At 42.3% G+C, this 13,374-nt stretch overlaps 1 protein-coding gene across 1 annotated transcript in view; it reads left to right on the top strand.

The window, feature by feature from the left end:
- Positions 1 to 13,374, top strand: part of gsg1l2b (gsg1-like 2b) — a 189,249-nt gene that overhangs the window by 147,592 nt on the left and 28,283 nt on the right. The gene's annotated exons all lie outside the window — the stretch shown is intronic.

Raw genomic sequence — 13,374 nt, 5'->3', positions numbered from 1 at the left:
TAAAGGATATTGTGACATCAGACACTGTACTCACATGTTATGATCTACATCATCCAGTGATGCTTGCCGTGCTCTGTTGAGATGCCAACACATCCAGTTGTCCATAGCTGTCAGAACCACCTCCTACAGTCCTAGAGTCAACTCCTACAACCACCATGTTGGAGGTCCCAGAACCTGAGATTGTTTCACAGTCTCAGGTTTTTCCTGACAGGAAGAGTGTTCCTCCTTGTCAGGAAAGATATTATCCCACATGAGAAAGAAAGCCTCCACAGCAATTAAATCTTTATACCTGAATGGAACTGTTTGAAATGCACTATGCTGTGGATGTCTATGTAGTAGTGGGGCATGTGATAAGGATGCCCCCATGTCGGCTACCCCGCAGAGTGTTATACGGCCAGCTACATCATGGTCAACACACAGCTGGAGGGCCGAAGAAGCGGTATAAGGATCAGATGAAGAATGCTTTAAGAAAGTGCAAGATCAGACCCGAGGACCTGGAGGATGTTGCTGCTGACTGTAACATTTGGCAACAGCTGTGTAGGGACGGGGTTCATATTCTGGAGATGGAAAGAACAACCAGAAGACAGCAGAAGAGAGTCAGGAGAAATGCAGCCATGGATGCCATCACTACCACCACTACCACATATACATGTCCCACCTGCAATAGAACTTGTGGATCCGAAATAGGACTGTATAGTCAACAAAGATCTCACCGTTAAAGGAGTGGGCATCGTCACTGGATTCTGATGGACAACCGAAGAAGAAGAAGAATTGCATTTATATATATATATATAGATATATATTTGAATTGAGTTGTATTCTACATTGAGTTAAGAGTTTATATCTAAGCATGGAGGAATGTTGCATATTTAGTATTTCAGCAATTACTTTCGTTTTGGAGTTACAAAGCCTAACAACTACTAATGCCTCCATACAAGTGTAATCGGGTTTTTTTTAAGGTGGCAATGACAGGGTTCTTGATTTTTAAAGATGTCAAATGTTATGGGGAGAAAGCAGGAGAATGGGGTTAAAAGGAAATAAATCAACTATGAGTAAATGATGGAGCAGACTTGATGGACTGAATAGCCTAATTCTGCTCCTATGTCTTATGGTCTCATGGCACAGTAAAACTCACTGATGCCACTATTTAGCACAAAGCTTTCCAATCTTCTACCTGCACAATTTTATTTTAACACTTAATATTTCATATGTTCCTAAATCCAACCAAAACAAAGTAGCAGGAAGCCTGATGTAAAGTTGAAGGCTAACTACTGTGTGCATGTGGCTCTTCCTTCAGTGAGTCAGTGCTCTACTATTGTGACCAGACCAGATGTACTGCAGAAAGACAGCTTCTGACCCCTGGGGCAGCCAGATTTGGCACAGTGTTAAATTAAAGTGGTGTAGGTTCATGAATCAGTGCAAATCAATCAGGGCAAGCACTGAGAACGAACGGGGCAGGAGACTGGATGCATTCTCCACTGCAGTCTCTTGTACTCAGCAGATGAGAAAAATGAAAGGACGGACGACATTTCTGACAGTGGTCCAGTGACATTGAAGAATCTGATTTCTGCACAGAAACATATAGTTTCTATTCTTACTAATTGCTCTGGTTCTAACAGATATTAGAAGTATATTTTGTAAAATGTACAACTTTAAGCAAAATATTACCTATATTATATGTATATAAAATATTCAGCCTTGATTCTAGAATCAGAATCAGAATCCGGTTTATTACCACTGTCTTCTATGACAGGAAAATTGTAGCTTTGTGGTAGCTGCTCCGAAGGTCATAAGTAACTGTGAATTACAAAACAAATAGATAGAGTAGAATAAAAAGACATAATGTGGTAGATCATTACAGCATCTGCAAATTTTCTTGTCTTTATAATAATCAGCTAGTGTTCAAGGCTTCATGGACTGATCGGATGATGGAGGGGATGAAGATGTTCTGAATTGTTAAGAGTGGGTCTTTACTCTCCTGTACCCCTCCCTCACAGGTCAAAAGCATAGGTCATGTCACAAATAGTAAGAGTCTTTAATGATGGATGCCACCTTCTTGAGGCAGGACTTCCTTAAGATGTCCTCAGTGGCGTGGAGAGCTGTGCCAAAGAGGGAACTAGCTCTTTTGGAAGAGGACAGCGAGGCTTTGAGAAGAAGTGCGGCGGCGGCCTTTTTCAAATTGCTTCTCAGATCGGAGTTCTGAGAGGCGGGACTGCGCAGGTGCATGAAGGAGGCCTGGGAAGGAGGGAAGATATAAAAAGAACGCAGCCTTAAGCAGCGGGCAGCTTCGTTTGCGGTCAGCGGAGTGAGCCGGGAGCAGAGTGTAGGGCTTGGGCTCAGAGGGCTTAGGCGGAAGAGGGCACAGTAGGCTTATCTTTTAGTTCTTGTTATTTTCAGTTATTCGGGAAGTATGAGTGTGAGGGCAGCTTGTTGTTCTCGGTGTCGGATGTGGGAGGTCCTGGAGTCTCCGAGCCTCTCGGACGTCCACATCTGCACCAGGTGTGTCGAACTGCAGCTCCTGAGGGACCGAGTTAGGGAACTGGAGCTGCAGCTCGATGACCTTCGCCTGGTCAGGGAGAGTGAGGAGGTGATAGAGAGGAGTTACAGGCAGGTGGTCACTCCAGGGCCACGGGAGGCAGATAGGTGGGTCACGGTCAGGAAGGGGAGGGGGCAGGTACTAGAGAGTACCCCAGTGGCTGTACCCCTTGACAATAAGTACTCATGTTTGAGTACTGTTGGGGGGGACAGCCTACCTGGAGGAAGTGACAGTGGCCGGGCCTCCGGCACAGAGGACGGCCCTGTAGCTCAGAAGGGTAGGGGTAAAAGAAAGAGGACCATAGTAATAGGGGACTCGATAGTCAGGGGTTCAGACAGGCGGTTCTGTGGAGGTGATCGGGAGTCCCGGATGGTAGTTTGCCTCCCTGGTGCCAGGGTCCGGGACGTTTCTGATCGCGTCCAAGATATCCTGAAGTGGGAGGGTGAGGAGCCAGAGGTCGTGGTACATGTAGGTACCAATGACATAGGTAGGAAAGGGGAAGAGGTCCTGAAACGAGAGTATAGGGAGTTAGGAAGGCAGTTAAGAAGAAGGACCGCAAAGGTAGTAATCTCGGGATTACTGCCTGTGCCACGCGACAGTGAGAGTAGGAATGGAATTAGGTGGAGGATGAATGCGTGGTTGAGGGATTGGAGCAGGGGGCAGGGATTCAAGTTTCTGGATCATTGGGACCTCTTCTGGGGCAGGCGTGACCTGTTCAAGAAGGATGGGTTACACTTGAATCCTGGGGGGACCAATACCCTAGCGGGGAGGTTTGCTAGGGCTACGGGGCAGACTTTAAACTAGTAAGATGGGGGGGGGCGGGAATCAATTTGAGGAAACTATGGGAGAGGAGGTTAGTTCACCAGTAGAGCAAGTAAGTAGACAGTGTGTGAGGGAGGAAAGGCAGGTGATGAAGAAGGGATGCGCTCAGCCCGAAGTTGTAGGGGAGAAGAAAGAAAAGGATAATAAATTTGAATGCATTGCTAGGGATGAAAAGAGAGGAGGAGGTGGAGAGTATCTTAAATGTATCTATTTTAATGCTAGGAGCATTGTAAGAAAGGTGGATGAGCTTAAAGTGTGGATTGATACCTGGAATTATGATGTTGTAGCTATTAGTGAAACATGGTTGCAGGAAGGGTGTGATTGGCAACTAAATATTCCTGGATTTAGTTGCTTCAGGTGTGATAGAGTAGGAGGGGCCAGAGGAGGAGGTGTTGCATTGCTTGTCCGAGAAAATCTTATGGCGGTGCTTTGGAAGGATAGATTACAGAGCTCCTCTAGGGAGGCTATTTGGGTGGAATTGAGGAATGGGAAAGGTGTAGTAACACTGATAGGAGTGTATTATAGGCCACCTAATGGGGAGCGTGAGTTGGAAGAGCAAATGTGTAAGGAGATAGCAGATATTTGTAGTACACACAAGGTGGTGATTGTGGGAGATTTTAATTTTCCACACATAGATTGGGAAGCTCATTCTGTAAAAGGGCTGGATGGTTTAGAGTTTGTGAAATGTGTGCAGGATAGTTTTTTGCAACAATACATAGAAGTACCGACTAGAGATGGGGCAGTGTTGGATCTCCTGTTAGGGAATGCGATAGGTCAGCTGACAGATGTATGTGTTGGGGAGCACTTCGGGTCCAGTGATCACAATAGCATTAGCTTCAATATAATTATGGAGAAGGACAGGACTGGACCTAGAGTTGAGATTTTTGATTGGAGAAAGGCTAACTTTGAGGAGATGCGCAGGGATTTAGAGAGAGTGGATTGGGTCACGTTGTTTTATGGGAAGGATGTAATAGAGAAATGGAGGTCATTTAAGGGTGAAATTATGAGGGTACAGAATCTTTATGTTCCTGTTCGGTTGAAAGGAAAGGTTAAAGGTTTGAAAGCGCCATGGTTTTCAAGGGATATTAGAAACCTGGTTCGAAAAAAGAGGGATGTCTACAATAGATATAGGCAGCATGGAGTAAAGGAATTGCTCGAGGAATATAAAGAATGTAAAAGGAAACTTAAGAAAGAGATTAGAAAAGCTAAAAGAAGTTACGAGTTTGGTTTGGCAAATAAGGTGGAAGTAAATCCGAAAGGCTTCTACAGTTATATTAAAAGCAAGAGGATAGTGAGGGATAAAATTGGTCCCTTAGAGAATCAGGGTGGTCAGCTATGTGTGGAGCCGAGGGAGATGGGAGAGATTTTGAACGATTTCTTCTCTTCGGTATTCACTAAGGAGAAGGATATTGAATGGTGTAAGGTGTGGGAAACAAGTAAGGAAGTTATGGAACCTATGACAATTAAAGAGGTGGAAGTACTGGTGCTTTTAAGAAATTTAAAAGCGGATAAATCTCCGGGTCCTGACCGGATATTCCCCAGGACCTTGAGGGAAGTTTGTGTAGAGATAGCAGGAGCTCTGACGGAGATCTTTCAGATGACATTAGAAACAGGGATTGTGCCGGAGGATTGGCGTATTGCTCATGTGGTTCCATTGTTTAAAAAGGGTTCTAGAAGTAAGCCTGGCAATTATAGACCTGTCAGTTTGACATCAGTGGTGGGTAAATTAATGGAAAGTATTCTTAGAGATAGTATTTATAATTATCTGGATAGACAGGATCTGATTAGGAGTAGCCAGCATGGATTTGTGCGTGGAAGATCATGTTTGACAAACCTTATTGAATTTTTTGAAGTAGTTACGAGGAATGTTGATGAGGGTAAGGCAGTGGATGTAGTCTATATGGACTTCAGCAAGGCCTTTGACAAAGTTCCACATGGAAGGTTAGTTAAGAAGGTTCAGTCGTTAGGTATTAATGCTGGAGTAATAAAATGGATTCAACAGTGGCTAGATGGGAGATGCCAGAGAGTAGTGGTGGATAATTGTTTATCGGGATGGAGGCCGGTGACTAGCGGGGTGCCTCAGGGATCTGTTTTGGGCCCAATGTTGTTTGTAATATACATAAATGATCTGGATGATGGGGTGGTAAATTGGATTAGTAAGTATGCTGATGATACTAAGGTAGGAGGTGTTGTGGATAATGAGGTGGGTTTTCAAAGCTTGCAGGGAGATTTATGCCGGTTAGAAGAATGGGCTGAACGTTGGCAGATGGAGTTTAATGCTGAGAAGTGTGAGGTTCTACATTTTGGCAGGAATAATCCAAATAGAACATACAGGGTAAATGGTAGGGCATTGAGGAATGCAGTGGAACAGAGAGATCTAGGAATAACAGTGCATAGTTCCCTGAAGGTGGAGTCTCATGTAGATAGGGTGGTGAAGAAGGCTTTTGGAACGCTGGCCTTTATAAATCAGAGCATTGAGTACAGAAGTTGGGATGTAATGTTAAAATTGTACAAGGCATTGGTAAGGCCAAATTTGGAATATTGTGTACAGTTCTGGTCACCGAATTATAGGAAAGATATCAATAAATTAGAGAGAGTGCAGAGACGATTTACTAGGATGTTACCTGGGTTTCAGCACTTAAGTTACAGAGAGAGGTTGAACAAGTTAGGTCTCTATTCATTGGAGCGTAGAAGGTTGAGGGGGGATTTGATCGAGGTATTTAAAATGTTGAGAAGGATAGATAGAGTTGACGTGAATAGGCTGTTTCCATTGAGAGTAGGGGAGATTCAAACGAGAGGACATGATTTGAGAGTTAGGGGGCAAAAGTTTAAGGGAAACACGAGGGGGTATTTCTTTACTCAGAGAGTGATAGCTGTGTGGAATGAGCTTCCTGTAGAAGTAGTAGAGGCCAGTTCAGTTGAGTCATTTAAGGTAAAATTGGATAGGTATATGGACAGGAAAGGAGTGGAGGGTTATGGGCTGAGTGCGGGTAGGTGGGACTAGGTGAGATTAAGAGTTCGGCACGGACTAGGAGGGCCGGAATGGCCTGTTTCCGTGCTGTGATTGTTATATGGTTATAGCTAAGTCTACAACCCTCTTAATCTTTGCAATCCTGTGCACTGGAGCCTCCATATCAGCTGTGATGCAACCAGTCAGATGAACAATTTGAGATTTTACCAACAATAGTAGTGTCATCTGTGAGTATATATGGATTGAGAGCTTTAGAACATAGAACAATGGTACAGCACAGGAACAGGCCATTCTGCCCATAATGTTGTACTGAACCAATTAAATCAGTAATCAAATGGCCCACTAAACCAATCCCCTCTGTCTACACAACATCCGTAACCTTCCATTTTCCTCATATTCATGTGTCTATCGAAACTTCTCTTGAAAGTCCCCAGTGTGCCTGTCTCTACCATCACCCTAGCCACTCTGGGCACCTACCACTCTGTCTAAAAGACTTGCTTCTCACATCTCCTTTGAAATTACCTCCTCTCACCTTGAATGAATGCCATCTAGAATTAGATATTTCAATGCCAGGAAAAGATATTGTCTGTGTACTCAATCTATGCCTTTTATCATCTTATAAACCTCTTTCAGATTTCTCTTCAGTCTCTGCTGCAAGTCTAGCTTGTCCAACATCTTGTTATAGTACATGTCCTCTAATTCAGGAGTGGCTTCAGGGTGGACTGTGCTTTGTTCAAAGACTCATCAGAGGATCTGAGCGAACATACCACAGTTGTCACGGACTTTATGAAAACTGTTGTAAATGAGTGTGTCCCCAGAAACCACTCAGTCTTCCCCAACCAGAACCCTTGGATGAACCATGAGATCTGCAATCTTCTGAGGGCCATAGCAGTGATGTTCGGGTCTAGCAACCAGGTAAAATATAAGTGATCCAACCTCCGGAACCTGTACTGATCAACTGGCTGGAGTGTTCACTGAAATCTCTGTACTCTCGCTTCTGCAGAGTGAGGTACCCATCTGCTTCAAGCAGATTTCAATTATTCCAGTATCCAAGAAGAACACGGTAACCTGCTTCAATGACTATCATCCAGGAGCACTTATATCCACTGGGATGAAGTGCTTTGAGAGGTCGGTGGTAAAACATATCAACTCCTGCTTGAGCAGTGACTTGAGTCCGCTCCAATTTGCCTAGCATCACAACAGCAAATATCATTTCATTGGCTCTTCACTCAACTCTGGAACATCTGACAGAGAAGGTGCGTGCATCAGGATGCACTTCATTGACTACAGCTCAGCATTCAATACTATCATCCTCTTAAAACTAATCAATGTTTCAAGACCCTGGCCTCAATACCTCCTTGTACAACTGGATCCTTGATTTCCTCACTTGCAGACCTCAGTCAGTTCTGATTGGCAATGACATCTCCTCCACAATCGCCATCAGCACAGGTACACCACAAGGCTGTGTGCTTATCCCCCTGCTCTGCCTTACACATGTGAATCTGAGGCTTGGCACAGCTCCACTGCAAAACATATTTAAGTTTGCTGATGACCAACATTCCCTCTTTTTTTTTTAACATGGATCGACCATTGCCTTGAGCAGGACATCTTTACACTGCCTGAAAACTGTGCAACGTTTTAAATCTATTTTTGTATTATGCATATTTGGAATATTTAGAATTAAAATTGAAAATTCACATACTTCTGATTTTATTTATTAATTGAAGGTGTAATGAAATACAGCACAACACAGAAAATCTTTCACACTTCCTAAAATGCTTCTAGCTGTGCCCAGTTCCACCAGTGTTGCAACAAAGGCTATGTGCGCAGGTGCATTTCAGTTACTGCACGGCTGTGCACTCGTGCAGTTTAGATGGAACAGTGCTGATGACACTACTGTCATTGGCTGAATCAAAGGTGGTGATGAATCAGTACAGAGATTGAAAACCTGGCTGAGTGGTGCCACAACAACCTCTTGCTCAATGTCAACTTGTCCTTGACATATCATATCAATGTAATTGCGAAGAAAGCATGACAGTGTCTCTACTTCCTCAAGAGTCTGCACTGATTTGGCATGTCATCAGAAACCTTGACAAGCGTCTATAGAGGCTAGGGGAGAAAAAAAAACAGTGGACATAAGTTAAGGGTGAAGGGGGAAAAGTTTAAAAGGAACATTGGGGGGGCTTCTTCACATAGAGAGTGGTGGGGGTGTGGAATGAGCTGCCAGATGAAGTGGTAAATGCGGGCTCACTTTTAACATTTAAGAAAAACTTGGACAGGTACATGGATGAGAGGTGTATGGAGGGATATGGGCCAGGTGCAGGTCAGTGGGACTAGGCAGAAAAATGGTTCGGCACAGTCAAGAGGGGCCAAAAGGCGTGTTTCTGTGCTGTAATGTTCTATGGTTCTATGTGTGATGAAAAGTGTACTAATTGGCTGCATTACAGCCTGATGTGGGAACACCAAAGGCTTTGAGCAGAAAATCCAACAAAAAGTAGCGTATTGGCCCAGGACATCATGGGTAAAACCCTCCTGGACAATTAGCACACTTACGTGAAATGTTGCCACAGGAAAGCAGCATTCATCATCAAAGGTCCTAATCACCCAGGCCATGCTCTTTTCTCATTACTGCCATCAGGTAGAAAGTACAAGTGTGTCAGGATGCGCACCACCAAATTCAAGAACAGTTACTACCCCTCAGCTATCAGGCTCTTGAACAAAAGGGGATAACCACACTCATCCTTTTCCGGTGTTCTCACAACCAACGGTCTCACTTTGAGGACTCTTCATGTTGTTATTTCATGCTCTCATTATTCATCACTATTTATTTATATTTACATCTGTACAGTTTGTTGTTCATTGATTCTGCTTGCAGCTACTGTTCTATAGATTTGCCACGGATGCCCGCAGAAAAAAATCTCAGGGTTGATTGTGGTGACATGTATGCACCCTGATAATAAATTTTACTTTGCACTGTTCTGCAACCTGTGGATTCACTCTCAAGGGCTCTTCGTCTCATGTTATTTATTATTATTAATATTGTATTTTTATTTTTTTCTCAGCTCAAGTTGATAAAACCTGAGGTAGGGACATAGCCAAGCACACTCATTTCTCAAAATGCTGGGAAGTTTTGGACTATTCTACTGGTGTTTAATATCATTGCTTGCTGGTGGTTTATATACAAATATTACTGTGTTGGCCTAATCTCTTAATGCTATTGTGTGGTGATCTTGGGATGATACCAGTTGTAGATATTACTACTGAGCCAAAGTATACCCTATTCATGTTCCATACACTTTCAATTTCTTCTATTAATTCAGCATATTTCTGATGTTTTTCACTTGTTGATTTCTCTATGTTATGTGTGTTTTAAATGGCTGTATCTATTAAGTAAGATGTTCTTGCTGCTTTATCCTGCAATATTACATCCAAATGGTTATTGTGGATTGGCCTATCTGTAATAATGGATTGCTTGTAATATAATTTGTGGGACACTGATGCTAAAACTGGTTCAGGATTTTATTGTGTCTTTTCTGAATTAGTATTTTAAAGCACGATTTTGATGATTGATGTTTGCCACTTGACTGTGGCTCTGTAAGTAATCAGCTTGAGCTGAACTGCTGCAGGGTCCTGTACTATGTTGGATTTTGACACTTTCTGTATTTATTGTCTTGAATTTGTTTCTCATTTGCTATGTATATTTGATAATATTTTGGGTTATCCACCTGCTCCTGTATTGCTGCAAGGAGCCCTTCTTTTTCTGGTAATAAGTCTCCAACTCTAAGCCAGGTGCCTGACACTTCCTTGTCGAATCTAGTCTGTTCAGATCATGGGGATGCCTTCCATGCAGGGTCATGCTCTTCCATTGGTTAATTTTTTCTTGTATAGTGATAATTTCTTTATTTCTCTAGATTGTGCTTTCATTTAATCCAGATGGTTTTCATTGATTGATCTATATATTTATTGAGATAAAACATGTGATAGGCCCTTCTGGCCCTTCAAGCCATGATACCTTGCAATCCCCCAATTTAATCCTAGTGGAATCACAGGACAATTTACAATGACCAATTAACCTAACAACCTGTACATCTTTGGACTGTGGGAGGAAAGCCATTCAGTCACAGGGAGAACGTACAAACTCCTTACAGGCAGCGCTGTGCTAACCACTAAGCTATGATACCTCTGAATGAAGATAGATAGGAAAATGGAAGTATCTGAGAATAGGTTGCCATGAAAATTAATGAGGAAATTGGAATTGCACTGAGAGATGGCATAGATCAAAAGGGCTGACTGGCCTCCCTGTATCAATAGGAAATATGTTAAAATTACTTCTGGTAGAGAAAGTGAGATTGACAGAAATAAATATCAAGTAAATTATATCTTTATGATTTAATGATGTTTAAATGTATTTAATCATATTCATGTTTCTGCTATGTTTGTTTTATGTTAGAATTGCTAAAATAGCATTTTTGATAGTTTTTAATGCTTACAAATGTCAGCTCACTGTTGGAGTCGGAGAGATGTTAAACTAGAAGAAAGTAGGGATGACAGGGAAAGATGGTGTATGATTGTGCAGTGATTACATGATCAGACTTGTAGGCCATAGGCCAGGGCTAAAAATCCAGAGACATGAATTCAAATCCACCACAGCAGCTGTAAAATTTTAATTCAGTTATTAATTTGGAACAACAACTAGTCTAAGTAATGAAGTAAAATTCTAATGGACTTGTTCTTGACTTTTCAAGGTCAAACCTGTCAGCCTCTCCTCTGTCCAGCCTCTGTGTGATAGCTGACCCACATCATGTTGCTTACTTGAAAAGGCCAAAGAAGCCACTCAGTTGGACCTCTACTGCTACGCCCAAGCAGAGCAAGAATAGTTCCCTACCCATCAGCACCGTAGAAGCACTTTCACCCAAAAGACTGCAACAGCTCAGGATGCACATAGTCAAAGTTGAGTTTATTGGCATATGTCTGTATAGGTGCAAAGAAATACATACTTGTGGTAACATCACAGACACACGGCATTAGCTGAGCAACAGTCACAAGAGAATCATAAATTATTTACAAATGTTTCACGAAAGAACATTGGTAGGACATAAAAAATTCATTGTAGTGCAAAATGATCGAAACTTTGCTATACTGAGATAGTGATTAGGAATCAAAGTTCAAAGTAAATTTATTAGTCAGAGTATGTCATCATGTAAGTTCATTTTTTTACTGGCATTCACAGTAGAGCCAAGAAGTACAACAGAATCAAATAATAACTACAGAGACAAAACCTGACAACCAACCAATGTGCAAAAGTAGGTAAATAGAACAAATAAAATATTAAGTAAATAAGTATATAGATAATATGGTAAACATGAGTTATAGAGCCCTTGAAAGTGAATCTATTGGTTGTGCAATCAGTTCATTGTTGAGGTGAGTGATGGTAACAATGAAGGTAGAAGGATAAAAACTGTTCCTGAACAGTGGAAGCCAAGGGTCCTGTACTTCATTCCCAATGACAGCAGTGAGAACAGAGCCTGGATGGTAGAGTCCTTGATGATGGATGCTGCTTTCTTGTGTCAGGACTCCTTGTCAATGTGCCCAATAATGGAGAGGACATTTCATGTGATAGGCTGGGCTTTATTTTGGACTTTCAGAAGGACTTTGATGAGGTGCAGCACACGAGGCCGCTTAACAAGATAAGAGCCCATGGTCTTACAAGAAATGTACTAGCATGGATAAAAGATTGGCTGACTGGCAAGAGGCAAAATGAGAATAATTGGGCCTTTCTGTTTGGCTGCTTGTGACTGGTGATGTTCCACTGGGGCTGGTGTTGGGACCTCTTCTTTTCACATTATATGTCAATATTTGGATGACTGACTGAATGGCTTTCTCTGGCCATGTTTGCAGACAATCCAAAGATATGTGGAGGACCAGGAAGTTTTGAGGAAGCAGGGAGTCTGCAGAAGGACTTAGACAGATTAGGAGAATGGACAAAGAAATGATAAGTAGAATATATTGTAGTGATATTAGTGATAGTGATGTAGTGATAAAATATATTATATTCCTGCACTTTAATGGAAGGAATAAAGGTGTAGTCTATTTTCTAAACAAGGAGAACTTTTAAAAAAAATAGAGGTCCTAAGGGACTTGGGAGAACTCCTGCAGGAATCCCTAAAGGTTAACTTGCAGATTGGGTCAGTCATAAGGAAGGCAAATGCAATGTTAGCATTAATTTTGAGAGGACTAGAATATAAAAGCAAGTATACAATGCTGAGGCAATGGAAAATGGTCAGACAGCATGGAGTATTGTGAGCAGTTTTGGGCCCCTAATCTGAAAAATGACACGTGAAAACAGAGAGGATCCAGAGGAGGTTCACGAGAATGATTCTGGTAATGAAGCAATTAACATATATGGAGTGTTTGATGGCTCTAGGCCTGTGCTCACTGGAGTTTAGAAGGCTGAGGGGGGATCTCATTGAAACCTATTGAATATTGAAAAGCCTAGATAGAGTGGATGTGAAGAGGATGCTTCCTGTGGCAGGGGAGTCTAGGGCCAGAGGGCACAGAGATGAGCAGGAATTTCTTTAGCCAGGACATGGTGAATCTGTGAAATTCATTGCTACAGATGACTGTGGAGACCAAATCATTGAGTATATTTAAAGCAAAGGTTGATAGGTTCTTGATTAGTCACAGCATCAAAAGTTACAGAGAGAAGGCAGGAGAATGGATGAGCTAAGATAGAATGGTGGAGCAGACCCAATGGGCCGATTGGTCTAGTTCTGCTTCTATGTCTTATGATTTTATGGTCTTAAGGTATGTGGCTACTTTTTGTAGGCTTTTCTCTTCTTGTGCATCAGTGTTTCCATCCTGGGCCATGATGTGACCAGTGAGGATACACTCCACTGAGCATCTATAGAAGTTTGTTAAAAGGCATATTGGTTCATGAACTGCGTACCAGAAGGAAAGTAGCTGTCTTGATCCTGATTGTTTGGGAGAAAGTGGCATGGCGTCAATGCTGGAGATCTTCGATGATAAACGTTACCTTCTTGAGTCA

The sequence above is a fragment of the Hemitrygon akajei genome, chromosome 22 (assembly GCF_048418815.1).
Source record: "Hemitrygon akajei chromosome 22, sHemAka1.3, whole genome shotgun sequence".
In the NCBI taxonomy this organism is placed as follows: Eukaryota; Metazoa; Chordata; class Chondrichthyes; order Myliobatiformes; family Dasyatidae; genus Hemitrygon; species Hemitrygon akajei.
The sequence above is the reverse complement of the archived record's forward strand: the minus strand, read 5'-3'. Positions and strand labels throughout refer to the sequence as shown.